Source organism: Halichoerus grypus, chromosome 2 (genome assembly GCF_964656455.1).
Source record: "Halichoerus grypus chromosome 2, mHalGry1.hap1.1, whole genome shotgun sequence".
Taxonomy (NCBI): Eukaryota; Metazoa; Chordata; class Mammalia; order Carnivora; family Phocidae; genus Halichoerus; species Halichoerus grypus.
The window spans coordinates 78,721,665-78,748,689 of record NC_135713.1 but is presented as its reverse complement, the minus strand read 5'-3'; the positions used below and the strand labels follow the sequence as shown (position 1 = coordinate 78,748,689).

At 38.4% G+C, this 27,025-nt stretch overlaps 1 long non-coding RNA gene across 1 annotated transcript in view; it reads left to right on the top strand.

Moving 5' to 3' along the window:
• The first annotated feature begins 1,553 nt into the window (after positions 1-1,553).
• Positions 1,554-27,025, top strand: part of LOC144381109 (uncharacterized) — a 36,616-nt gene continuing 11,144 nt past the window's right edge. Inside the window, exons 1-3 of the long non-coding RNA XR_013445685.1 lie at positions 1,554-2,190; positions 17,255-17,343; positions 21,831-21,897. This is a non-coding gene — a long non-coding RNA (uncharacterized LOC144381109). The remainder of the gene's footprint in view (positions 2,191-17,254; positions 17,344-21,830; positions 21,898-27,025) is intronic.

Below are 27,025 nucleotides of genomic sequence, written 5' to 3'. Positions count from 1 at the left end.
AAGAAATTAACTTACATCATAGCTGTAACTGTAGATGCTGAACCTTATGCAGAATGAAAATGGAACTTAACTGAGTAGTCGGTAATTTGTACCCAAAAGCTACCATCGTCACATATGCCAAGGGAAGTATCAATGAGTATATTTAAGATGCATTTAAATGAAAAACAAGGGGCGCCTGGGTGGCTCAGTCAGTCAAACATTGGACTCTTGGTTTCCACTCAAGTTGTGATCTCAGGGTCGTGAGATCGAGCCCCCTGTCTGCTCTGTTCTCAGCAGGGCATCTGTTTGAGATTCTTTCCTCCTCATTCTCCCTCTCCCTCTGCCCCTCCCCCGACTCAACGCACTTGTGGGTGTACTCCCCCCTCAAATAAACAAATAAAATCTATTTAAAAGATGAAAAAACAAAACAAAACCAGAAATAGTGCACTAGAGAAATCCTGACTGTAGGATTAATAAAGCAGTATTTTCAGCTCAAATACTTACAAGATTATATACAGAAGGATAATTTGTGCACAGCATGTAAATAATCATGATTCTCAGTGGGAATTATTTGCATTTTAATTGCTACTAGTAATGGAGAGAGTTGTGTCTTTTTACTTGTCCTCGTCATTAGAAAGAGTAGTTTACCATAAACTTAATTCAAGTTTTTATCTTAAAAATGGTGTCCTAAAATCTTGGTCACAGTTTCCTATTGTTTGATATTCTCTATCTCTATTTTTCTTGTTTTGTTGTTGTCGTTTTAAATCAACTGTTAAAACCGATTGAGTAGGGCACAAGGTAGTATGTCTGTGGTTTACTGAAAGCCAACCTGAAGGCTCAATTAGGAACAGCAATCATCTCTTTGAAGAGAGGAGCTGAATCTGAAGTCTCATTAGTTTAAGTGCCAGAGTTAACAACCCACAGCCGTCCTTAATATAGTGGTTCCTTTTTACACACTATATCCTCAAACCATCTCTACTATAATTTTCTTAATTTTTTTTTAATGGAGCACCTTTCACTGAAATAAACTTTCTTTAAATGAAACTTTTAGATGATGACTTCAGATGGGAAACCAGTATCCCTGCCACAAGAGGTGATAACCACAAAAAGAATTAATGGTGAAAACAGGAAAGCATTATTGAATTCTAGTAAAAGCTGGAGCTTGCCAAGGCCCTGAGCTTCAGGCTTTCTCTCTTTTGTTTTCATTTTTTTTCTCTCTCTCTCTCTCCTTCTTTTTTGGTAAAGTGTTAAAGATGTGTTGAAGACACCAAATGGAGACTTTTTCTAGACATACAGAGGAGCGTAGGGAAATTGAAAAGCAGAAGAACTTTCTCACAATATGATTTAGTGAGACTAAAACCTTCCCCCAACTCCACATTACCTTCGCCTTAGAAAAGAGGCAACAGGTGCCTCAGGAAAACCACCTCACATCTCCTAAGTTTAATAACCGGGAGTGATAATGTATGACTCTCCAAGTGAAGCCAAGTTGGATCCAGGGCTCTTTTTCTCCCAGATTCTTCTTCCTCTTGGGCATTCTCACGGACTGCTGCTGCTGCCCCCCACCCCCATGCCTCAGGGGAGCCCTCCGGGACATTCTGCCTCAAGCATGAACACAGGCTTCCCTCTTTCTTTTTTTTTTTTTAAGATTTTTTATTTATTTATTTGACAGAAAGAGACACAGCGAGAGAGGGAACACAAGCAGGAGGAGTGGGAGAGGGAGAAGCAGGCTTCCCACTGGGCAGGGAGCCCGATGCGGGGCTCGATCCCAGGACCCTGGGATCATGACCTGAGCCGAAGGCAGACACTTAACGACTGAGCCACCCAGGCACCCCTTCCCTCCCTATTTCTTCTGAGGACACCTGAGAAGAGACTGGGTATTTAAATGACTTTATAAACAAATGGGCAAAAAGGAAATACAGAGAATGCCTTAATCTTCCTTTCTATCATCAGTTTGGAGTTTCCCAGAGGCAGTGGTTCTCAGACTTTAGCTTGCATGGAAATCACCTGGAAGGCTTATTGAAACACCAAGTGCTGGACCCCACCCCAAATTCAACAGGCCTGGGTTGGGGCTGAGAATCTACGTTTCAAACAAGTGTCCAGAAGAGGCTGGGGCTGCTGGTCTGGAAATCACACTGGGAGAACCACTGTCCTGAGACCTGTCGCTGCCTGGCGTCTCCTGCCTGCCTCCTTTTAAGCAGGCCCATATCTGAGGTATGTGGAGAGACTCTTTTTTTGTGTGTGTGTATTTGTGGAGAGACTCTTTAAGGGCCGGATCCTCATTCTAAAACGGAAAGTCAGTGGGCCTCATAAATAAGAGTTGAATTCACTCTTAAGTAAGCAGAGATCAGCTCTTTGCTCATACTACCCACGCGTCTCCCTCTCACTGAAGTCACCCAACCACATTTCCTCAATTCAAAGGAATTTCATATTGCTGCAACTGGCATACGTTCCATGGTCATTGTTAGTCATGTTCCGAGTGCGCAGGAACCTGGTCCTGGTGATTCAAGTTATTGTTGCTGCATGAGTGAGGTGCGTTTTTGGTACTGCACAAATGGACTTCAGTGTCATCTAAAATATCTTCAAAATTATAATATTGTGCTTAAGCATTGAAACAAAAAGTAATTGTGGATGAAGGAAGGCGTGGGAGTAGGGCAATGGGGCTTACATTTGGTATTGAAGCAAATATTTTCTCCCTAGAATGATTGCAATTCCGTATTTTTAAAACAAGCTATGATAAAAGTTTTATTTTTAAATAGCAACATTTACAATACACCCATACATAGTTTATAGTTACGTAAATGTGTGATGGCGAAAAACATTAATCTCACCTTAAAAATACAGCATGTATAGATTTTAAAAATTCCATTAGGGGATGCATGAGCAAAAAACCATGAAGACCTCAGCTCTAGATTGCAATTTTCCAAATGACCCTCACAGTACTGGCACCTGGCCAAAATAAATTCTTTAACTGTCCATGGAAAAATGAGAAATAAGGACAACTTACTCCTTTTTTTTAAATGAAGCTATATGTTTTCGGTTTAAAGTTCTGGCTTGTATTCTGAAATAAGTTCCTTTCTTCATTTTTGGAGAGGAGGAAGTTAAAATATCCTTAGTTTCAAAATTATGGTGTTAATACTTAAGAGGCTTTTTTTTCTTTTCCACATTTCCTTTTAAAGCAACAATTGCATGCTTTATAGCATCTACATGAGGAAGCTGCCCCTAAGTAGATGAAGCCAAGTTTCATCTTGTTACTGAGATACACATGAAATATAACTTGTTAAGCAGTCAGTTGAAAGCAGAAGAAATTCCTAAATCTCTGTGAATATACAAAATAAATTTCAAAGCCACAGGACTATCATTTTAGGCATTGCAGTAGTTTAATCAGCATTATCTTTTTCTTAGTGGTTCAGAAAACAGTAGTGTGATGTACAAATGATGTTGCTTTAGGTATGATCAAACATTCATCTGAGCACCTAGATAAACCAATGCTCAATACATCCGTGCTAAAAAGCCTTGGGCTAAAACTCCTACTCACCTATGATTTTACATTTACCTTTGTGGCCTTGATGGAACAAATAGCCCAGCGTGGTCAGGGGGATAACTTTAAGGCAGACCCACATTTTAGGGGGATTGGGAGATGGGGCAAGGGGCAATATTAAAGAACAGTACCACCAGTTCTAATGAGAAGGATTTACACCAACGGTTCCTGATGGGAGGCAGTTACACAGGAGGGCAGCGGGTGCTGGGATGAGGAAGGAATAAGGGATATTCTTGTAGAGCCTGCATATAGTCAGTACTTAACTGTTTTGATGACTGGATAAGCAAATGAAACGTTTGAACATTTTTCCCAGGATGAATTGTTTTCTCAGGAACGGGTAGTTATTTATTTTTTTAGTATTAATCTCCTCACTCCTCCAAGGCTAAATAAGGTATCAATCAAACAGTGTGAGAAGTAAATCGTGTATTACCCATGAAAGCAAGCAGTGGCCCATATGTCACAAAAATAATTCGGATTTGAACGAGTGGAAAACAGCGGGCAGGGTAAATATTCTAACAACTGGACTGTGACTTACTGAGAAACGCCTCATATTCTACTTTTCCTTTATGTCCTCATTTATTTTGGTTTAGTTTTGTGGGGACATGCTAGATTACTTTGCTCCTGATGACTGTATCCTTCCTGGGAGAAAGGGAATGAGTGACTAGTACCTAGTGTTACCTCTCTGCGGACAACAGAGAGGCTGACGTGACTGGAGGGCAGCCGGCGTATGTTTTCTCTGCCAAGCGGGATTTCCCAGGCTGAATTATATTTGAAATTTGTTTGTCTTGGTTTCTTTGTTATTATACAAACAAAGCTAAAAAACCGGATCGAGTGTTTAAGCACAGAATCACAGGATTTAATGTCTTATAGACACAAGGGGTCAGCATTTCAACACAGATGATTCTGTCGACGCCTTGCCTTTCCTGTTCAGTTTTGTGGCTCTACAGTAGGCTTGATGTGTTTATGTGTATGAGGGTGGATAGGGAAATGAAACTCAATTTGTATTTTGCATATCGCTTTCTTTTCCAGTGGAGAATGTTGACACGTCTCTTGTAGATGCAATCAATTTGCTATAGCCATGGCAATGATACCTAACAGTGAATCTTCCCAGCCCCAGTGGTCCCTATGGTTTCAGCAAACTTCAATGAATTACTGATGGACATAAATTTTCCTCTCCCCCAAAGAGGTTCTTAACCCAAAGAGTCCTTAATCTATGCTTGCTTAATAAGTATTCATTTATTCCTGAGCTGTACTAATTTATTGATGCCAATTTTCCAGGAAAAGCGGCCCTGGGGCCAGTGAGGTTATATGTTGATTCTGGGTTTATTTAATAGGGCTTCTGACTTAGCATTGGGTTCCATGATATTGCTGTTTCTTTGATCCAACCTTTCACTTGCCATTCGTAACTCTCTACCTTTTAAATAACAGTTTGAGACAAGATGTTTTTTAAATTTTTTTTATTAACATGTAATGTATTATTTGTTTCAGGGCTACAGGTCTGTGATTCATCAGTCTTACACAATTCACAGCGCTTACCATAGTAGATACCCTCCCCAGTGTCTACCATCAGCCACCCCATCCCTCCCACCCCCACCACTCCAGCAACCCTCAGTTTGTTTCCTGAGATTAAGAGTCTCTTATGGTTTTTCTCCCTCTCTGGTTTCATCTTGTTTCATTTTTTCTTCCCTTCCCCTATGATCCTCTGTCTTGTTTCTCAAATTCTTCATATCATTGAGATCATATGATACTTATCTTTCTCTGATTGACTTATTTCACTTAGCATAATACCCTCTAGTTCCATCCATGTCGTTGCAAATGGCAAGATCTCATTCCTTTTGATGGCTGCATAATATTCCATTGTAAATATATACCACATCTTCTTTATCCATTCATATGTTGATGGACATCTAGGCTCTTTCCATAGTTTGGCTATTGTGGACATTGCTGCTATAAATATTGGGGTGCACATGCCCTTTCGGATCACTACATTTGTATCTTTGGGGTAAATACCCAGTAGTGCAATTGCTCGGTCATAGGGTAGCTCTATTTTCAACTTTTTGAGGAAACTCCATATTGTTTTGATAAGATGTTTTAACATAGAATTACTTTTTTTTTTTTTTTTTTTTAAAGATTTTATTTATTTATTTGACAGAGAGAGACACAGCAAGAGAGGGAACACAAGCAGGGGGAGTGGGAAAGGGAGAAGCAGGCTTCCCGTGGAGCTGGGAGCCCGATGCGGGGCTCGATCCCAGGACCTGGGATCATGACCTGAGCTGAAGGCAGACACTTAACGACTGAGCCACCCAGGCGCCCCAACATAGAATTACTTTTTATAAGGAACACATACCAAACAAATAATAAGGTTTTTTTTTTTTGCCATGAGTGTGATATTTCTGTTAATTGATGTATAATTAACATACAGTGTTATATTAGTTTCAGGTGTGCAATATAATGATTCAACCATTCTATATATTACTCATTGCTCACCATGTTAAGTGTAGTCACCGTCTGTCACTAAACATTATTACCATCTATCACCATTATATACTTATTGACTAGATTCCCTATTCTCTACTTTTCATTTCTGTGGCTTATTTATCTTGTAACTAGAAGGTTGTACTTCTTAATCGCTTTTACCTATTTCTTTAGTGTATTTTTATCATTTATTCCTTTTCTTCAGGAACTATTTACAAAGTTCTTATCACATGCCAGACACTGTGCTAACACTGGGATTAAAGATCTGAACAAGAGAGTTATCTTCTCTGCCCTCAGGGAGTTTACAGTTTGGTGAGATAGTCTGACAGAACAGTGACAAATGTCCCTTGTCATGTTGGTGTGATAGGTAAGGAGAATACGTAGCAGGGGGCTCAACTTAGTCTGGGATGGAATCAGTGAAGCCTACTGAGGAAGGTCGCATCTGGGGAAGATCTAAGAGGATAGCAATGAGCAGAGCATGCATAAGGGGATGCACAGTCCAGGCAGAGGGAACAGTGTATGTGAGGTAGGAAGGAATGTGGTGCACTAAAAACAACCAACCAAAAAAACAAAAAAAACAAAAAACAAACAAACCTTAGACAAAGGTCTGTGGGGTTGGATCAGGGTGAGTGAGGGGAATAAAAATGTGATATGAGCCCAAAAAAGCAGGTGGGGGCCAGATTATGGGGGCTTCAAAGGCCAGGGTAAGGATTTGGGCTTAATTCCAACAGCAATAGGATGCAAGTTAAGGGTTTAAATAGGAAAATGACACAATTATATATATATATTTTTATTATGTTAATCACCATACATTATATCATTAGTTTTTGATGTAGTGTTCCATGATTCATTGTTTGTGTATAACACCCAGTGCTCCATGCAGTACGTGCCCTCTTTAATACCATGAGAGACTATGGACTCTGAGAAACAAACCGAGGGTTCTGGATGGGAGGGGGTTGGGGAATGGGTTAGCCTGACACAATTATATTTTTACTTTTAAAATAAAACTTTGGCTTCTGTGAAAAGATTGATTGGAAGAGGTAAGGAATGCACAAGTGGAGACCAGTTGGGAGGCTGTATGCAGAATCTATTACTGCATCACAAATTTCTCCAAGACTTAGCTTCCAACAAACACTTACTGTCTCATAGTTCGTGTAGGTCAGGAGTCCATGCCCAGCTTATTTGGGTGCCCCTGGCTCAAGGCGTCACAAGGCAGCTCTCAAGGTGTCAGCCAGGGCTGCTGTCACATCTGAAGCTCAATTGTGGGAGTTGACACACCCATGGTCACTCACGTGGCTGTTGGTAGGCTTCATTTCCTCATGGACTACTGGACTGATGATTTCAGTTCCTTGCTGGTGGCTTCCATCAGTTCCTTGTCTTTTGGATCTCTCCATAGGGCAGCTCACAACATGGCAGCTGGATTCCTTCAGAGCAAAGGAAAGAGTGAGAGATGGAGAGCAAGATGAAAGACAGAGTCCTTTGTAACCATTTCAGAAGGGACCTCCCATCATTGTCCTATGTATTCTATTTTTATTAGAAGTGAAAAGAGAAAGGATTATGTAATGGTGTGAATACCAGAAAGTGAGGATCATCGGGGATGATTTTGGAGGCTGCTGCCATGTAGGGTGTTGCAGTGGTCTCACTGAGAAATGACAAAGTTTGAACTTGGATGGTATCAGTAGGATGGGAGAGAAGTGCTAATATTCTTCCTCTTGGAGAACAGGAGTGATATTTAGAAGATAGAATTGAAAAAAAAAATGTGCTAGTTGATTTGATCTGGTGGATAAAAAACTGAGTTAAAAGATGACTCCAGATTTCAGGCTGGGGTTCCTGAGTTGATGGCAGTACTCCTCACTTACAGTGCTACACTATAGGACGGGAGAGCTGGGAAGTGCAGTTTTGGACCTATGAGGTTTCAGATGCCTGTGAGGTATCTAACTTAAAAATCAGATAGGTGGTTATATATTCAGATTTGGAGCTCATAAGAAAGTTATAGGTCCGATGTGGGTCACCATAGAGATGTTAATTAAAGCATGCTTTGGTTTGGTTTTCCAGAACCACAAATTTCCCAAGTGACCAGTGGGTCCCTGGGAAGGAGATGACTGAATTCTTTCTAATTGCACTCCTTGGTTTCCAGATTCATATATTCTACCCATCAGAGACAGGACAACACATAATGAGCATTGGCATAAAGTATATGCTACCTCAGGAACCAACACCCCAACCTCATAGTGTATCATCTCCAAGCTGGCACCTTAGAAGTTCCTTCAAGGGGCTCTTCCATTCTCTATCAGGACAACAATGTCTGGGTTATATAGTATGTGCGAGACAAGCAGCAATCGATTTTTAGTTTGTACCAACATACCAAGCTGATCCACCAACAGCCAGGTCTGCGTTTTTCTCTCCTCCATCATTGGACGGATTCTCTGGTATTCTATAACAGAACCATTGTAGCATGCCCACATCTCTGGGCCCTGAGATCATTTCCTCAGAACTCTGTGGACATTGTTCTGACATCTCCACCTCATTTAATGTGAACCACATTTTCCCCCCAAGGTTCTAGGAGTCATCCCAGAAATGTGTTAAGACCAGCTCCAAAGCCCCAAAGAAAGTCCCAGGGGTCATTGAAAGTAAAAGCAGACCTAAACCAGGGGAAAGGCCCACAGACTGGTACAGGTGGGTGAGGGGAGCTACAGACTACCAATGGTGTATACTACAAAGCCATAGGAGGGGATGATGTGAAGAGAGGGTGAAGTGAGCAGGGCAAGGACTTCAGATATAGTCCTCCCTTTAAGACCCCGGCATTCAATGGTTCATGAGAGGGAATTGCCAACAAATGAGATAGGAAGAGAGTTGTAAAAGAGATGATGCCCAGACAGGGTTTTAGGAAAAAAGGATTATTGCATTGTATTGGCAGGATGTAGTATCCTGGAGGACAATGATGACCTTGGCAAGAGCAGCAATGTCAAGTGGGACAGTGGGCCCAAGAGCCAGATTTAGAATGAATAGTGGGGGTGGGGGGTGGGGGAAATAAAGCCAAATAAAAAAATTAACAGCGAAAGGAAGGAAATAAGATGATGGATGGGGAGGCTATGGAGTTAGGGAGGATTTTTTTAATTGTTTGTTTGAGTTTATAGAGAGAGCACATAGCTCAATGCTGTAGGAAAGAGGAGAAGTTGTGGAGAAGAAGAGGGAGGGTGAGAGAGACAGAAAGAGGGAGAGGGATTAACCCTACTGTGCATGATTTCTGAGAACAATCTAGAGAAGAATCTAGCCTAGATGGAGGGATGGCTTTTGATGGTAAGAGATAATCACCACACTGAAATAGGAGGGAGGAGAAAGGGATGGTTTAGGGATTTGGTGGTGGGAAGTTGAGGTTATGTAGTTCCAATATGATGGCTTATTTTCCCTGAGTAGGGGTGAAGGTCATCTCATAAGAGTTAATGGGTTAGAGAAAGTAAGAGGTTTGAGGATGATGGACAGTGTCTGAAAGAAAGCTCGGTTAGTGTACAGAAGGTGTGCAAATGACAGCAGCCATGAGAGGGATAGAGCGTGGTAAAGCTAGGTATTAAACATGAGGCGCAGCAGGTCCAGGGTTTGCAGAGGGTAGAAAATATTTGTCTGGAACATGGACCTGCTTCCCACCTAAGGTACTTGGCAAATTAGGAAATATGCAAATTCTATTAGAAAAGGCTATAAAGGAATTTAGGTTTAGTTATGAGCAGAAAGTAGAGCAAAGACAAAATTGAGAATGTAGAATTATTTATCAAAGAGATGGGGTTTCTGGAGAGTAAAATGAGGAGTTTGGGAGCAAGCTTTGAAACAGGGATTAGGTCAGAGAGGAGAAAATCCAGAGTATGACTCAAACAAGCAAAAATACACTGTTCTGAGTTCTTTTTCTGGTCTTCTCTCTCCCTCTCTCTCTTTTTTTAAACCAATAAAGACACCATTCTTTTCTATTCATTATTACAAACTGTTCCTAACCCAAGGCAAGCCAATTGGGTTGGATTGCAAAATTGAATTAAAATAAAGCCTAACTAGAATTGACATTTATTGGCTACACAAGTCTAAACTGAGGTGTTGTTTTTAAAGATACATTTATGTTTGGGCATTAATATAGTTCACCATTTTGCTGTGATTTTCACTTAATATAATCATCTCCTTTCTCTTTCTTTGACCTCACCCTGACATGGTTGAAAATTTTGCTGTAATTTTTAAGTGATCTACCTTTGTTTGTAAATGCAGCATATATAACTGTTCATCAAAAATTGGCCAAAGATATTTTTGTCTTCCATTTCTATTAGAAGGCCTAACTGCTACCATGAGTCTTTCAAAGATCACTTGGGTAAGAGAGACACAGAATCTTAGAAGAGTAGATATGCCTATATCTTTCAAAATAAGGGCATGTCTGCAGGTGAGAAATTTCATCATTGTTAATTGCATACTTCATTAAACCTAAGAGGGTGGATTGAACAATAAAGACTGAAGAGTAGGTTAGCTTTAAGCTGCTGAAAGAAGATGGTGACTGTCACCGTCAGAACTGGGCTTTTGTAAGATAACTCCCACTGCTGCCTGGAAGGTGGAGTGGAAAGGGACAGATTGGAGGTAAAAGGAAAGTAGGAAGCTGCTGTAATAGTCTAGGTGAACAATAACGAGTCTAATCTACGCACGTGACCAGGAATAGAAAAATGGTAAAAGAAAAAATTCCTCTCCTTCTCCTCTAGTTTCAACACTTCTGACACCAAGTATATGGGGTTTTTTCCCCACACCAACCAATTTTTCAATTCTCTGGACACCAGTTAAATGTCCCACGATTCACTTATGACACTAATAACTTGGAGTTAGCACAGATCCCACAGTTTAAGAGCTCAGTCCCACAAGACTGTCCCTTGCTCAACCTTAGATGTCAATCACAAGTCCAGGTTGTCACCTGTGCTTCTGACTGACCAGCTGTAATTAGAGATTCCTGTAACTCCCCGCCTCAGGTTTGATAATTTGCAAGAACAGGTCATAGACTCATGAAAACAATTTATTTACTTAGATTATCAGTTTATCATAAAAGGATACAACTCAGGGACAGCTAGGTGGAAGAGATACACAGGGCAATGTATGAGAGAAGGAGTGTGGAGCCTCCATGCCTTCCCAGAACCTCTATGTGTTCACCAACCCAGAAGCTCTCTAAACCCCTTTGGTTAGGTTTTTATTGAGGCTTCATTTCATAGACATGATTGATTAAATTATTGACCATTGGTGATTGTCCCCCTGGAGGTCAGGGGGTGGGAATGAAATTTTTCACCCTTCTTATTCAAGAATTTCCAAGGGTTTTAGAAGCTTTGTGCTAGAAACTGGGGACAGAGATCAAAATATATATTTATTATATCAGTTTCACTGATAGGGATGGATAAACCATGGGTATACAACCCACACTTGATTGGCAACTGACTAAATTGCCTGCCTGGCCACATGATACTGGAAAGGGCATGATTCCTGACCTTATATTTTTTTCACTACTCCTATTTCAGCTTCATCCTTCCCCATCTGCCCCCAGATAGCTTTCTGAGCCATGTAGAATTTGTGTGAAAAAGGAACCACACGTTTCCTGACATCCATGACATTAGGGAGGAAGGATGGGAAACAATTGCATAATTACTGCTGCACAATCATGATGGGAACTGATTCTTGCAGCCTGACATTGGCTCTTGGTTTCCCTGGGTGACATTTTCAGACCTTCATGATAAGTGAAGAACCTTGGAAACCATGTCACACGTTTTCCTGTGGTCTGAAACACATTCATTTAATGAGCTGATGACCTTTATTTATCTCCAAAATGTGACTCCATTAGCTGTTAACCAAACATACAGAGTGAAGTTGAGACAATGACTTGAAACTCTGAATCTCAGGATTGCGATGTTTTTCTGAACGGCATCTGGCTAGAATGGACAGAAATTGCCTCCATTACTAGGGATTTCCATGTAAGAATAGATGTACTGTAACTCTTTGGTTGAGTGTGTACAATAGACTGTATGACTGTTTACTGATAGTCACTGCCCCACTTGCATTATCATTCTCTGAGCCTTTGAAGTTAGGTTTGGTCATAGGACTTGCTTTGGCCAAAGCCATGTATGGCAGTGAGTGACCTATCCTTTCCAGGTAGAAGATTAAGAACTTGTGCATTTTTGCAGTGCTGCCTTTACCCTGTCCTTTGGCAACTGGCAAAGCAGCCAGTGACTGCTTTCTCATGCTAGGTCCCTGGGTGAGGACAAAGTGATGTGAAGCAGAGCCCTCAGCTGCCATGAGAGGGAAATACATTACAGGCAAGATATAAACCCTTGTTGCTTTAAGCCCCTGAGGTTGGGAGTTGTTACTACAGCATAATGAACCTATCTTGACTGATAAAGGGTATATATTTCTACTGCACATCTGTATTACAGATCTGGAGTCATTTTTAAAAAGAAAGAAACACTTGGGAGGGGGGGAAGGTAGTGTGGGTGTAACAAGAAAAAATTGGTAGAAAATAGTCTTTAAATTGTCACTAGAAATAGGTGAAAATAACCCACTTGTTCTTTTATGTTTAACTACATCCTGCTATAAAAATGATCAAATATTTTGTTTTAAGTGCTTAGGGGTAGAGAAGGGGGTGGAGGATTTGGAACTTCAAAATAATAAATGTACAAAGAAACGGAAAATTCTCCAGATTTTGTAAAAGGATCAAAGCAGAGAGAACAGAAATTCCTTTAACCACAGAGACTGAAACAACTGTTGGTTGAGTGTTTTGCTGACTCATCATCTGAGATTAGCCTTTGCTTGTGTTCCCCACTCTGCCACTCAGATCTTAGAAGATGATTTCCACACTTGGAATACTGGAGGAGTCTATCAGACCTGCCCATCCCCCATGAGGTGGGCAAAGTGTGATACTTGAAGACTGGTTAGAAATCAAGAAAGAAGTCCCCAAAGAGCTTTTCTCTGAGGGGTTAAGACTTAAGTAAATTGATCTATGTTTTCTTGATTAGAAAAGATTTCCTTTGTGTCTCTGGAGTATTGTTCTTCAAAGAGAACTGTGTAAATGTGGATTAAAAAATCTGATAACATACGTGTGTATATTGCAATATGATCACCACCATAGCATTAGCTAACTTCTCTCACGTCACATAATTATCATTTCATTTTTGTGTATGGTGTGAGAACAATTAAGATCTAGTTCTCTTAACAATTTTGAATTTTATAATGCAGTACTATTCATTATAATGATATATAAATGTATCAAGTCAACACATTGTATACCTTAACCTTACACAATGTTATATGTCAATTATCTCATTTTTTATCCTTTCATTTATTTTTCTCTTTTGAATATGTAAAAATACACACAACTCAGAAGTCAAAATTATATAAGTAGGTAGACTCAGAGAAGTCTCCCTCCTATCCATACACCCCCACCTGCTTCCTACCAGTCCCACCTATAAATATTGTCAATGGTTTATAATTTATCCCTTCTGTATTTCTTTCTGCAAAAAAAGCAAATATATATACATATATATTTAAATATATACATATATATTTAAATTATTCCTTCTTTCTTTTTTTTTCAAGTTTTTATTTAAATTCCAGTCAGTTAACATACAGTGTACTATTAGTTTCAGGTATAGAATTTAGTTCTATCTCACTTTTTAAAAAAGTCTGATGAGAGGTTAAAATCCAGGCCTGATTTTAGGGTTACTTTGAAGAAAGTAAGCAAAAGTTGCTTCGTCTAACTCAAATGTATTTTTCTTTAATTGCTTTCGGGTGTGTGTATGTGTGTGTGTGTGGAGGAGCGCCAAGGAATTAGGCATAATGTCATTGACTAGCAATGTACCAGTCAACTGTTTCCAGGGGGTTGGTGAAGTTTAATTAACTGTGTTACATGAGAAATGTCACCAGTCCATTTCTGGACAAAGCAAGAGCCCCTACTCACCTCTTTCCTCTAATCTTGTTCTTTTAGAGACACTTCTTCACAAAGCAGCCAACAGGATGTTTTTTAACATCTTTTTTTTAAATAAAGTATACATAATTTAAAGAGTCAAATAATTTCTCCTTGTTAAAATAGTCCCTTAATGCCACCACCTCCCCCTCCACCATTTACTGCTTCCCAGAGGCAGCCACTTTGAACTCTTTTATCTGATTCTTTTAGTAATGACCACATTTCATTAAATTAACAATGGCTATGTTTATACGAGGCAAAAAATGCTGCCAGTTACACTGTGACCACTGTGGGTTGAGATGTATCCTAAATATGGGGATGTTGAAATGTGAAAATATAATGTCTGTCAGAATTGAAGAAATATGGTAATTTCATTTCTTTGAATAATATACTCATATGAAAATTCATATTTGTGTGTGTGTATATATACACACGGTATACATATATATATTTCACCATGTTCCTGGGACTTTTGATCCCTCTCTCAACAACCCCTGTTCCTTGGATCCTACATGTTCTTTTTTGATTTGCTTCCTTGTGTAGAATGCTCATTGTATTACTTTTCTGGGGAAGTTTCAAAGTAATGTTTTGAAAGCTTGCATGTCTAAAAATAATTTTATTCTCCCCTACATTTAATTGCCTGGGTATGAAATTTTAAGCTAAAAAGAATTTCTCCTAGTATTTAAAAAATATTGCTCCTTTTTTTTTCTCCTGAAGTCCAGTATTGCTGTTAGGTGAACTCTGTTTTTTCCCTTTTTTGAAAGCGCTCCTTTCTTTGTGGCCAAGGTTCTGAAACTTCACAGTGACTTGTCAGTAATTCCTTGAATTATTTAATTGATTTCATTCCCCCCTCCCAATATTCTCTTTTCTCTCTCTTTAGATTTTTATTATTTGGAATATTGACCTTGTAGATTATTGTCCTTTTTTACATATATATTTTATGTATTTTTTCTATTTCTGATTTCTCATCTTTGCTTACTTTTCTGTATTTTCTCTTTTACTTATTTCCTGGAAGATTATCATGTAACCTTCTTGCTGGATTTTTTCTTTTTTATAGCATATATTTTATTTCTTAAAATTGTCTTATCCAGATGTGTTTTAAAACAGTTAAGTATCTATTTCTTTTATCCCTGAGAACTTTGAAATTTGTTGACATTTTTTTCTCCTTGTGAAGACTTTGTTTCCTTTAAGTTATTGTTTCTGCTGTTTGGTTTTCTCTTCTAACCTTGAGGTTTGTGGCTCTCCTCAAATATCTGTCAGTCCCAGATACCTGTTCATATTTAAGTGTTGGACACTAAAAAGCTCTTTTGGAAGCTGTGGGACTGGGCCTCATTCTAATATAACCTGGCTGAGCCATTTTGTTAATGAACACACAACATGCATCTCTAGATCTTTTCTTTTGGGGTAATCATATTCTTTATAGAAGGATCCCCTTTTAATCTCCTTTCTGATATCTAATTACACCACTGCCAGAAATATGGGAGTAAGGGAAGATAGCTGAAAGTCTCAACTACTCAACACTCAGTAGGTGAATTTCACTCAATTCCCCCTTTTTTCAGTTTGGTACTTCTTCCCTCAAGTGACTCTGTCTCTTTGTCTTGCTTTATTTTCCTTCTTAGCCCTCTTTACTGCATGACCTGTCATATTCTTAGCTGTTAATTTGTTTATTCTTTGTCTTCTCCAGTTGGAATGTAGGGTCAATGAAAACATGGCTTTATCTCTTTGTTCACTCCTATATCTCCAATGTCTGACAATGACTTGTACATAGAAGATGCTCAATAAGAAATTATGTGATAAGCTAGGTTAACTCATAGGAAATGTCTGCTATTCAACTGCTTTTTGACCCTCAAAAGGTGACTTCATATAGTTCAAACTAAGTAAAAGAGGAGCCAAACAGCTAGGGATTATCAACATTTTCCTAATGATATGGAAGTGATTATAGGAGGTATTGAATATCTTTTATACTTTGTTGTATGAAAGTAATCTAATAGTGAGAAAACTCAAGACCAGAGAACTTAAATGACTTGCCCCAAAACAGACTATGTCAGGCAGTCATGGAACCAGGACCAGAATCTTACGGATGGATACCAGGCACTATTCGAGGCTCTGAGGATAAACCTGTGATTAAAATAGACCTGGTCTCTGCTGGGTATTTCTGGAGCAAGAGAGAGAAGAAACAAGCAAACAAGGATAATAGGACATTGAATGGAATTGTTTTTATTATCTTACAGTTTTAGCTAAAGGCTCCAAACTGGAGACAATAGGCAATATGAACCTCCATAAACTAAAGAGAACAACGTGGAACTGCCAAACACCCCTCCAGGGCCAGACTGGTTCTTCATCTCTCACCCCTACAACTGCCTCTAGCCTATGTATGTACAATACTGAAATTCACAGGGAGAGGGGCACGGATTCACAGTAAAGTATAGGCTCAGGAATGGAGAGTACTGTTGCTTTGTGCCATCTCCATATTTGTGTTGGGGTACAGTAGAGAGTTTCGATTATAAGTGCCCACCCAGGCTGCTTCTACTACATGGTGCAACTGTTACTCCAGAGAGGTTTGTTGTGCTGAAGTTATGAGTATATGAATAACAAACCTTCAAGCAAAATGACCGAAGGAAGTATATATTCCTGCTTCTCCCATAGAGGAATGAGAAAGCTTGAAGTGCCAAGTTATAGATTTACCTATTCATGATGTAAATCAAATTGGAGGGTTCTCCAACCATGTGGGCCTAAAAGAAACAAAGTTGATGTCCATAATACACTGACTTACACTTCTAATTTCTGGTATTTATCTTCATATTTAAAGGAAATGTAAAACATTTATTGAGCAGATGGCAGCCTACATAAGGGCCCATGAAATACACCTGTGTCTCCCAGGCCGCAGTTACAATGGAAACAGCTGTTGACCTGGACCAGCATGTGTTAGTTTTCCATTAGCTCACAGTGTTCACCAGGCCATCTGTAGTTCAGAGCTAAGTAAATGGAGTCATTTTCCATGGTTGGCTCATTTCCATATGTCGTTATGTAGAAAAGCTGATAAAGCATGATTGCCTCGAAAGGTAGAGGGGGGGAAAACCCTCAGACATTCTGGCAAAGTTTCCAGGAAGGTCATCATTAACAAGGCTAGTCAATAAAATCCCCACTGGCTATAGATACTTGACTAATCCTGTGGGAGAGGGTAGGTCTACTTAGATTGCTGTCAAATGTCAATGAGGTATGGGTCAGAGGCTTAGCATATTCACGTTTATTTTATTTTCCTCATGGAACACTGCCTCCTCTCTATCCTTCTTTTTTTCTTCCAGAAACATTTTTGCCAGTGACATCCTGATGAAGTATTTTATAAGGTGACCAGATTCTCAAGGTGTGAAGTAGCATGTCTCTTCATCTTGAGGTAAGGAGGCTCTGTGTCTCTTTCATCTGTTGAACTATACTTTTCAGGAAGGAAGGAACCGTTTTGAGTATTGGGTCTCCATTGCCTAGCATAGCATCTATCTATCACACAGTAGGTGCTCAATAAATACCCTCTGGCTGAAATTATGAATAAATTATATGTATGCATTGTGAGGAATTTTGGTCATAAGCCTAAATGGCCAATCTATATTAGTCCCTTTTTTTTTTAGTTTCAGAGGTAGAATTTAGTGATTCATCAGTTGTATATAACACCCAGTGTTCATTACATCAAGTGCCCTCCTTAATGCCCATCACCCAATTACCCCATCCCCCCTACCCACCTCCCCTCCAGCAACCTTCAGTTTGTTCCCTAGAGTTCAGCATCTCTTACGGTTTGCCTCCCTCTCATCTATATTAGTCTTTTAATAACACATTAGATATATAGGTTAAAAATACAATAAAAACGAAGACAAGCAGAAACAAAATCCTTAAACACAACAGGATTTATAATTTAGATAGAAGTAAAAGGTACTTTATATTCTAATACTAAGGCATTATACTTGGCTGCCTTTGTCATCACTGATATAAATTCCTCTAACTCACTTTCTGATTTTTCTGTCAAGAAATTGCCCTTGATTAAGTTTCTTTTTTAATTTTAGTTTCAGTGCACACTAAAGAAAGCACCTTCTGTATCATCCTCTTAGAAGATTAGCTCTTGGATGTCTCACAATGTATACTCAACCCAATGAAATAGAACTTCCCTGATTTCCTGACAATCTATGTCTCTACCCAGCTTTTGGGAAACAAGAATGGAGCCACTAGGTGATGCTTCCTGTCAGCTCACAGTTAGGCTCAGTTCCTCACATCTCTGAAATCCCACTTTCAGCCCATCCTTCTTTTTGTTCTTTCTGATCAGTCTAAGCTGAACTGCAGCAGTTTTTTGCTTACTGGCTTTGGCATTTCATTTTGAATTTATTTAGTGAAATGTCCAGGCTTAGCTAAAAAGGAAATTATTTGCTAATTGGTGCATGAACCCCCATTCCCCCCCGCCGGTTTGAGCTAATCTTTCATTTTCTGTTTTCTGTCTCCTGAAAAAGTCCTTAACATCTGCTTAAATTCAGGCATGTGTATCTTTCCACTGTAATACTTTGCATTTGACAGGCAGGATTGTCTTACAAGGAAAACTGAGCACTCTGACAGCTGATTACATTACATGCCTTTTAAAATTTTGCTCCTAAAAGAGCACTGGATGACAGTGATGATGACCTATGAAAAGCAATTAAGGCTTCGGGATCATTTCTACTTGAGAGCTGGGAATGAGATGGCAGAGAACACCAAGGAACTGTTTATAATGGGTAATAGGCTCTTTAAGTAAGGCGCAGGGTAGGACAGGAAATATCTCAGGTTCTGTAACAAAGAGTTGATTTTCTCTGCCAAAACAGGTAGACAAATGCAATAGAACTCTCTAACTTAATCTCTTTTTGTCCAAAAATATTCCACAGAGTATAGCTATTTGTCTTTTTCAGGAACAGCAGGTTTTTCTCTTAGTAAGGTAGGGGGCTTTTAGAAAATTGTTTAATACACTGGAAGATTTGTAGCCCTGTGGACATTTCCAAAGGGAATAAGAACAGCTATTCCTTTTGAAGACAGACTTGTGAATATCTTCACATTTAAGAAAGGAATTGTAATATTTAAAAGCATAACAGGAGTGGGTTTGTCATCTATGAGGCTGGCTGTATTGGCCATGGAACATATGATTTCATACTGGTGGAATCTGAGTTGTTGGAGTCTTGTCATTCTTTGACTCAATGGAGGAAGTACCTCGAGAGATTCTTTTCCTATTTTAGTGGTGGGAAGAAGCCTGAATATGAAATTTCAATCTATCAGGATGCCAGAGCCCATTGGCCTTGACTGCTATCTTCTTGAACTGGTTCTTTTTACTGAAAAGCATGGATATTTTGCCTATTCTGAGTATGGGTAGTAGGATTTGCTGTTCAATTTAGCAAATGAAGTTGATATAAGACTTCAGTAAAACTGTCGTAAAAACACTAAGATGGGACACCTCATGTAGAGAACCCATCATGCTCTGCTCAAAATTGGATGCTTGCCAGCTATTCAAATATACTTGGTGAAAAAAAAAAAAAAGATGAGTTTCCATGGTACCAAAGCAATGTCTGCTGGAACCATATGTTTTCCAATCCAAATGCAGGGTTTTTTGGATTCAGAATGTTCTCCCCCTATATTTATCTGATTTTTGCTGATATTACAAGTGAGAAAACAGTGGGAAATATTTAGGACCAGATCTATTTCCAGAAAACAAGCCAGTCCTTTAGAAAAGGTATCTCAGAAAAACTTTTATATGCCTATGGATATGGATATTGAATCTATTCTGGAACTTTCGCCATAGGGAAGGTATAATGGGAAGCATCGTGGACTGAAAGAATTTCTGATTTGCCCTTTCCAAGTGGGGAGAAATGGGAATGCTACACCATGAGAACACTGTCCCAAGCCTTCTTTGTGACTTATCATATTATCTACTTCAATCTGAGTAATCCCTGTGTCAGTGAGTACAATAGGCCCCTATGGCTGCTCAACATCTTTTGAAAACACTCTTAGGTCTTGATAGCTTCCACATTTTGAGCCCTGCTTTGTCATGATATGCAAAAGATTGCATCAGAATCCCTTATTCCTTAAGGTACAAAAGCATATGACCTAGATTACCCCATTTGGATGCTACCCAGACAAGATATGGATGAGGAAGGGAGCAGTGTTAGGATATGGTCACACACAGATCCGTTTCCTGCTAGAGGGCAGAGGGCTTCCAGGTCTTCTGGGTTTAAGTGGTGGCATGTCTAGCACCCAGTACCAGGTGTGGTCAGTGCCTGTTGTGCCTGTTCACTTGGACATTTCCCCCCCAGGTGGATGGGCATGGTTCTTGTGTATTTTATTACTAGGTATTTAGCATTTTAAGTCTAGCTCTCTGGTGGTCCTTGAGATTCTGATGAAGTTCCTATTATACATCGATATATCCTCTTTTGCTTAAATCAGTTAGAAATGATCCTGTAATTTGCAACTAAAGACTCCTGACCAGAATAATGGAAACAAAACATGGTAATAGAGAAGTAGTTTAACTTCAGCTACAATAGATGAGCATTGGAAATGGAAGATTTGCAGTGCCCATAGAATAAAAGAATCTGATAGATTTCAGAGTTCTTCTAATTTGGAAGGTTTTTTTTGTTTTGTTTTGTTTTTGATAAAATATGGAATTCTCCCCCCTTCACTTTCTCCATAGTTGTAAAAACAAAGGCAATGGGGAAAAATTCATGAGTATCTTTAAGAGCTTGTAAAATACCATGAAGAAAATAAAAATTGTGGGCGCCTGGGTGGCTCAGTCAGTTAAGCGACTGCCTTCAGCTCGGGTCATGATCCCAGGGTCCTGGGATCGAGTCCCACATCGGGCTCCCTGCTCTGCGGGAAGCCTGCTTCTCCCTCTCCCACTCCTTGTGTTCCCTCTCTCACTGTGTCTCTCTCTGTCAAATAAATAAATAAAATCTTTAAAAAAAAAAAAAAAGAAAGAAAATAAAAATTGTTTCCATATCATCATCTGGGATAACTTATTATTGGCTCCTTCCGCCCCCAGTTTTACTGAGATATAATTGACATATAAAATTGTTTAAGTTTAAGGTGTACAATGTGATGGTTTGATAGATGTACATACTGAGAAAAAATTACCATGATAGGGTTATTTAACACATCCATCACCTCACATAGTTATCTTTGTGTGTGTGCACATGTGCATGCTCATGTGTTGAGAACTTCTAATATCTACTCTTAGCGGTTTTTAAGTATAGAAATACAGTATTATTTACTGTAGTCATCATGTTGTACATTAGATCCCCAGAACTTATTGTCTTATAACTGGAAGTTTGTATCCCTAGACCACTTTAACGTCCCCCCCTCACTGGCCCCCTGCCTCTGACTTACTTCATTTAACACAATGCCTCAAAGTTCATCCATGTCCTCTCAAATGGCAGAATTTCCTTGTTATTCCTTGCCTTGACATGTTTCTCATTTCACTCATTATAAATAATGCTGCAGGGAGCATGAGGGTACAGATATATCCTCAAGACAGTGATTTCATTTTGTTCAGATATATACTCAGAAGTAGAATTGATGGATCATATGATAGTTCTATTTTTAATTTTTTAATGGAAACTCCATACTATTTTCCATAGTGGCTACACCAATTTACATTCTCACTAACAGTGTACAAGGATTCTTTTCTCCACATTTTCACCAACAGTTGTCATTTCTTGTCTTTTTGGTAATACCCATTCTAACAGGTGTGAGGTGACATATCATAGTAGTTTTGATTTGCATTTCACAGATGATTAGTGATGTTGAGCACCTTATCATATACCTGTTGGCAATTTATATGTCTTCTTTGGAAAAATGTCTATTCAGTTTCTTTGTCCATTTTTCTTTCAGATATTTGGTTCTTCACTATTGAGTTGTATGAGTTTCTTATATATATTGGATATTAAACCCTTAGCAGGTATGTGATTTGCAAATATCTTCTACCATTCTTTAGGTTGTCTTTCCATTTTGTTGATCATTTATTTTGCTGTGCAGAAGCTTTTTAGTTTAATGTAGTCCCACTTGTTGATTTACACTTTTATTGCTTGTGCTTTTGGTGTCCTATCCTAAAAATCATTGTCAAGACCAATGTCAGAAAGCGTTTTACTTAGGTTTTTTTTTTTCCAGGAGTTTTATGGTTTCAGAGCTTCAATTTAAGTCTTTAATTCATTTCAAACTAATTTTTGTGAATGGTATGAGTCCACTTTCGTCCTTTTGCATGTGAATACCCAGTTTTCCTAAAAACATTTATTGAAGAGACTGTGTTGTCCCCGTTGAGTATTCTTGGCCTCCAACAGTATAAGTTGACTGTATATTTGTGGGTTTATTTCTGAGCTCTGAATTCTATTCTATTGGTCTGTGTATCTGTTTTATGCTAGTACTATACTGTTTTGATTACTATGGCTTTATAGTATAATTTCAAACCAGGAAGTGTGATGCCTTTAGCTTTGTTTCTGCCAATATTTCAACAAAATACTGACAAACCAAACTCAATAGTACATTAAAAAGATCACACACCATGATCAAGTGAGATTTATCCCTGGGATGCAAGGATGGTTAAATATATGTAAATCAATAAATATGGTATATCTCATTAATAGGCTGAAAGATCAAAAGAACAATTATATGATCTCAATAGATGCAGAAGAACTTTTACCAAAATTCAACATCCTTTCATAAAAAAAAAAAAAACTCAACAAATTGAGTATAGAGGGACTGTACCTCAACATAAGAAAGACCAACTGTAAAAAGCCCACAGCTAACAGCATACTCAATGGTGAAAGGTTGAAAGCTTTTCCTTTAGGATCAGGAACAAGGCAAGGGTGCCCACTCTCACTACTTCTTTTCAGCATAGTCCTGGAAATTCTAGGAGTCCTCTCAAAGTATAGTCTGTAGACACATGGCAGTTGAAAACTCTTGACAAACTTTAAGGGTGTCTGCAAAGCCACAACTGTTTTCATAATAATCCTTATATTAGTTGCCTTTTTCACTTTGTTAACATTTGCACTGATGGTCAACACAATAGAAAGATTCAAGGCAGTGGCACCAAACTGTACTAATAGTCATTGTATGCTCACCATCACACATTCATAGTTTAAAGACAAAACAAAAAGAAAAAAAAACAATGGCACTCAAGAATACTCTGGTGAAGCACTAAAATACTGACCCTTGAATATGTACCTTTTTAATAATTCAGTTGACAAAATGGGAAATCTATATGAAGCACTTTGCTGTATACCAAATTATCATGTTGTCATGAAGACAAGATTTGTGCAATTGTTTGAGATGCAAGTTGAACTACTGGGTTTTTTGTTTTGATTTGTTTTATTTTCATAGCATACTATTTTTACTAGAAAAAAAATGACCAACAGACAAAATGTGGTTACTCTGACTTGGATATGTGGCAGAAATTTTCTTGCAAATGATTAAAGGGAGCCTGTCCTTTCAAGGAAAACAATTGGCAGAATTTGTTGCTAATGATAAAATTTAAACTTTCAGAGGAAACTAAAATTTTAGAAAACTTGTATCTATCATTATGTGCCTGACAAATTCTTAATACTTGAAGACTTGTCTGAGATTGGTGATGATATTAACTAGTGTGCTTTTAAAAAAGTATCATAGTGTGATGAAATATGTCAACATTTGGAATATCTGCATTACTCATTGATTCAATGTTTCCCAAATAACGATGCATGGTGTTATTGATTTATGCATGGGTAAAAATGCTATTCAAAGTTCAAGATAGACCATTAGATTTTAGTATAAGAGAGTATAAAAGGTTTATTGATATGATTTCAGAGTCTTCATTATATCTACTCTTTAACAAACTACTTGTTGAGTCTTGCTGTAGAATCAAAAAGAAGTATCTACAACTGTACTTCTTCCTTTTTCAGTTATGTCTATGCAAGGTTACATTTTCTTCACATACTTCAATCAAAACATCATTTTGTAGCAGATTGAATGCTGTAGTAGATAACAAAGTCTAATTTTCTTTTATTAAGCCAGGCATTAAAGAGATTTGCAAAAATATAAAATAATGCCATTCTTACAACTTTTTGTTTTGGAAATAGTTATTTTTCATAAAAATGTTATTTACATTAATTTGTAATGTGTTTATTATTGTAACTTAAAAATTAATAAATAGATTTTCTCACTTTTAATTTTACCAATAGATATAATGCATATCAACCAAAATTCTTTGGAATGCTTAATAATGAATGTACAGGGACTTGATTTAAAAAAACCTTAAGAACCACTACTCTAATAAATTATTCCTGGGGAATTTTGCATGTGAATACCATGAGGCTATACCAAGCAAGTTAATATATTCAGCTGTGGATTAGGATGACCTCCTGATTTCAATGTTAAATTGGGTGTAATGACCAATAACAGTCACATAAATAATTGATTAAGAGAAGTCAAAAAGAAAACCAGAGCTTTAAAAGTCTGTTTAATATTTCGTTCATGTGCACAGATGACTCCTGGATTTGGTTACTGACTTGTGACAGTGAATGGGTCTTGGTCTCCTAGGGAGGCTGTTTGCTTTGCCATGTCACACACACACTTTTTTGATTTCAGATACTCATCGTCTGTCTGATTTCCTTATGATTAATGCATCTGACCTATGACTTGTTTCTTTGTCTACCTTTTATTATGTGATTTCATCAGGATTCTTTGAAATCAGTATGGAGAGTGATCAGCAGACTATAATTTGGTTTTAAGTGCATTTCCTTATCAAAATACATGGAATTATGTGGCATTCTTATGTCATCAGTTGAAGAACTGAATCCTATCATGTAAAGTTAGATAAAACGTAGTCTAACATAGTTACATCTATTATTACCTAATGTAGAACATAAAAACAAAAGAGATAAAAAGTTGTACAAGATCTTGATAAGTAAGCAGCTGGATGAAAATAGTCAGAGAAAGAAAAGAAAGATATCTTCCTGCTGATTTTATGATGTCAGTGTTTGCTTTTGTGAGCTTTAAATTTCTCTTCTCATTTCCTTTCTCCCTAGGACTCTGGATTCTCAGCTAGAGTTTAATATAACTGAAGGGTGCTATCAGTATAGTTAAGTTACCTGTGCTTAAATGCGTCTTCACCATTTACTTCATCTTGATCAAGTGACTTTAGCTGTTTGTGCTCTATTTCCCTTTCTATAAAATGAGGATAATAAGTGGATCTATTTCAATGTATGAAGATTAAGTGAAACAATGTATGAACCATGCTCAGTATTCTGCCTGCCACTTATTGAGTCCTCCATGAATATCAGCTATAATTCTTCTCTACTTTTACTCACTGGCAATTTCATTTCAACTGTGCATTAAATGGATGGGAAAATAAAGAACTCAATTAGATAATTCAACAATTGCATATTAAACTATTATATACCAGGCATTGTGCTAGTAGTGCTCAGGATGGATAAAGATGGATAAAAACATGTCCATGAGGGTGGAGGCTATGTCCATGTAGCACATTACTCTATTTCTAGTCTTTCTCAGAGTGCCTGACATATGGTAGATATTTAACAAGTATGTGCCAATAAGCAAACAACCAACCTTATGAAGTAAGTGTAATTACTCTCACCATTTTACGGATGAATAAGCTGAGACTTGGAAAGGGAGAATCATCCAGTGTCACCAGGCAGTAAGTCACAGAATCAGAACTGAAACCACCTCTGTGCAATTCACCTTGGAGCCAGTACCTATCCTGCATCTCTAGGAAGTGAATGCTAACACTAGATATCCATGCTGCTTGAGAAGTATGGATTTGGTTCCTTAGTTCCTAATTTTCAAAGCATACCATTGCCCTGCAGATAAACCAAATGCTCAATAAAACAGTCCCTAAGTATTTGAGTATCCATCTTCTTAAGACACTTTGAGGCTAGAGCAGTTAACATGAGAGATGTTAGTGGAATTTACATTCCAACCAAAGGGACAGACGCTAAACAATGAGATATGCGATCACCCTTGTGATGAATGGTCTATAGAAGCATATGTCAGAGGTTCTGACTTAATCTGGCACACTGGGCAAGAAGGCTTCCCCAATGAAGGGATTTTTAAATTGAGCTCCGAAGGGCAAGTAGAAAAAAAATTAACTAGAAAGGAAGTGGAGAAAGAGCATTTCTTGCAGAATAGCATGTCTCCAAGACTCTTTTGGGCCATTGCAGTAAAAGAAAAAAGGCCAGTGTGCTATACCCAAGGAGTGAGTTAGACAGTAAGATGACATGAAGCTATAGAGACAGGTTAGGGCTACAACTTCCAGGACTTCCAAACCAGGTCAATGTTGGTCTTTTCCTAAGTGCAGTGGGTTTTAGAGATGAGTGATGTGATAAGATACACAATTTAGAAACATCACAGTATGAAAGGAGACCAGTGAGAACTTTGTTGAAAGAAGATGGTAGTGTGGACCAGGATAGTGGCATTGGAGATGGAGACAAGTGGGTAAAGATAGAGTCTATGGACTTGGTGACTTAGATCTGAAAGATGAGCAGGAGGCAGATCCAGGTTTTATGAGACCCGAAGCTTGTGGAATTAGGGAGCTCCTCTAGAAATAGATTTACTATATAAGGGGAGGTTTCTAGATAGCTGGCAAGATCCAGGACAATGTATGCAGTTGCACTGAGGTCTAGATGAAGAAGGAGAGGCTTCCTCATCCGCATTCCTTTTTACAAATGGGCAATACTTTGTCCAGAATCCTTCCCAGCATTCACTCTCAAGTGTAGGAGATTAAGTAGAAAAATAGATAACTGCTTTCTAATTTGGAGACTCTCTGATTATGGGGGGAGAAAACAATTTAGGTAATTTCATTATCTGCAAGTCAAGAAGGCCATCCATACCTATGCACTGCTAACAGGATATAATTATTGTCCAATAAGACACTTTTGAAATACTAATTTATGCTCAGACATAGAGATAAACTTGAGTTGTCCTCAAAATTGGGAGAGTGGCCACTCTGTATATTACGGACACAAGTGACTGGTAGTTTCCCCCTTTTTTCCCCCCACATTTCAATAGTCTTCCTTCAAGAAGATGAGTTCCAGCTG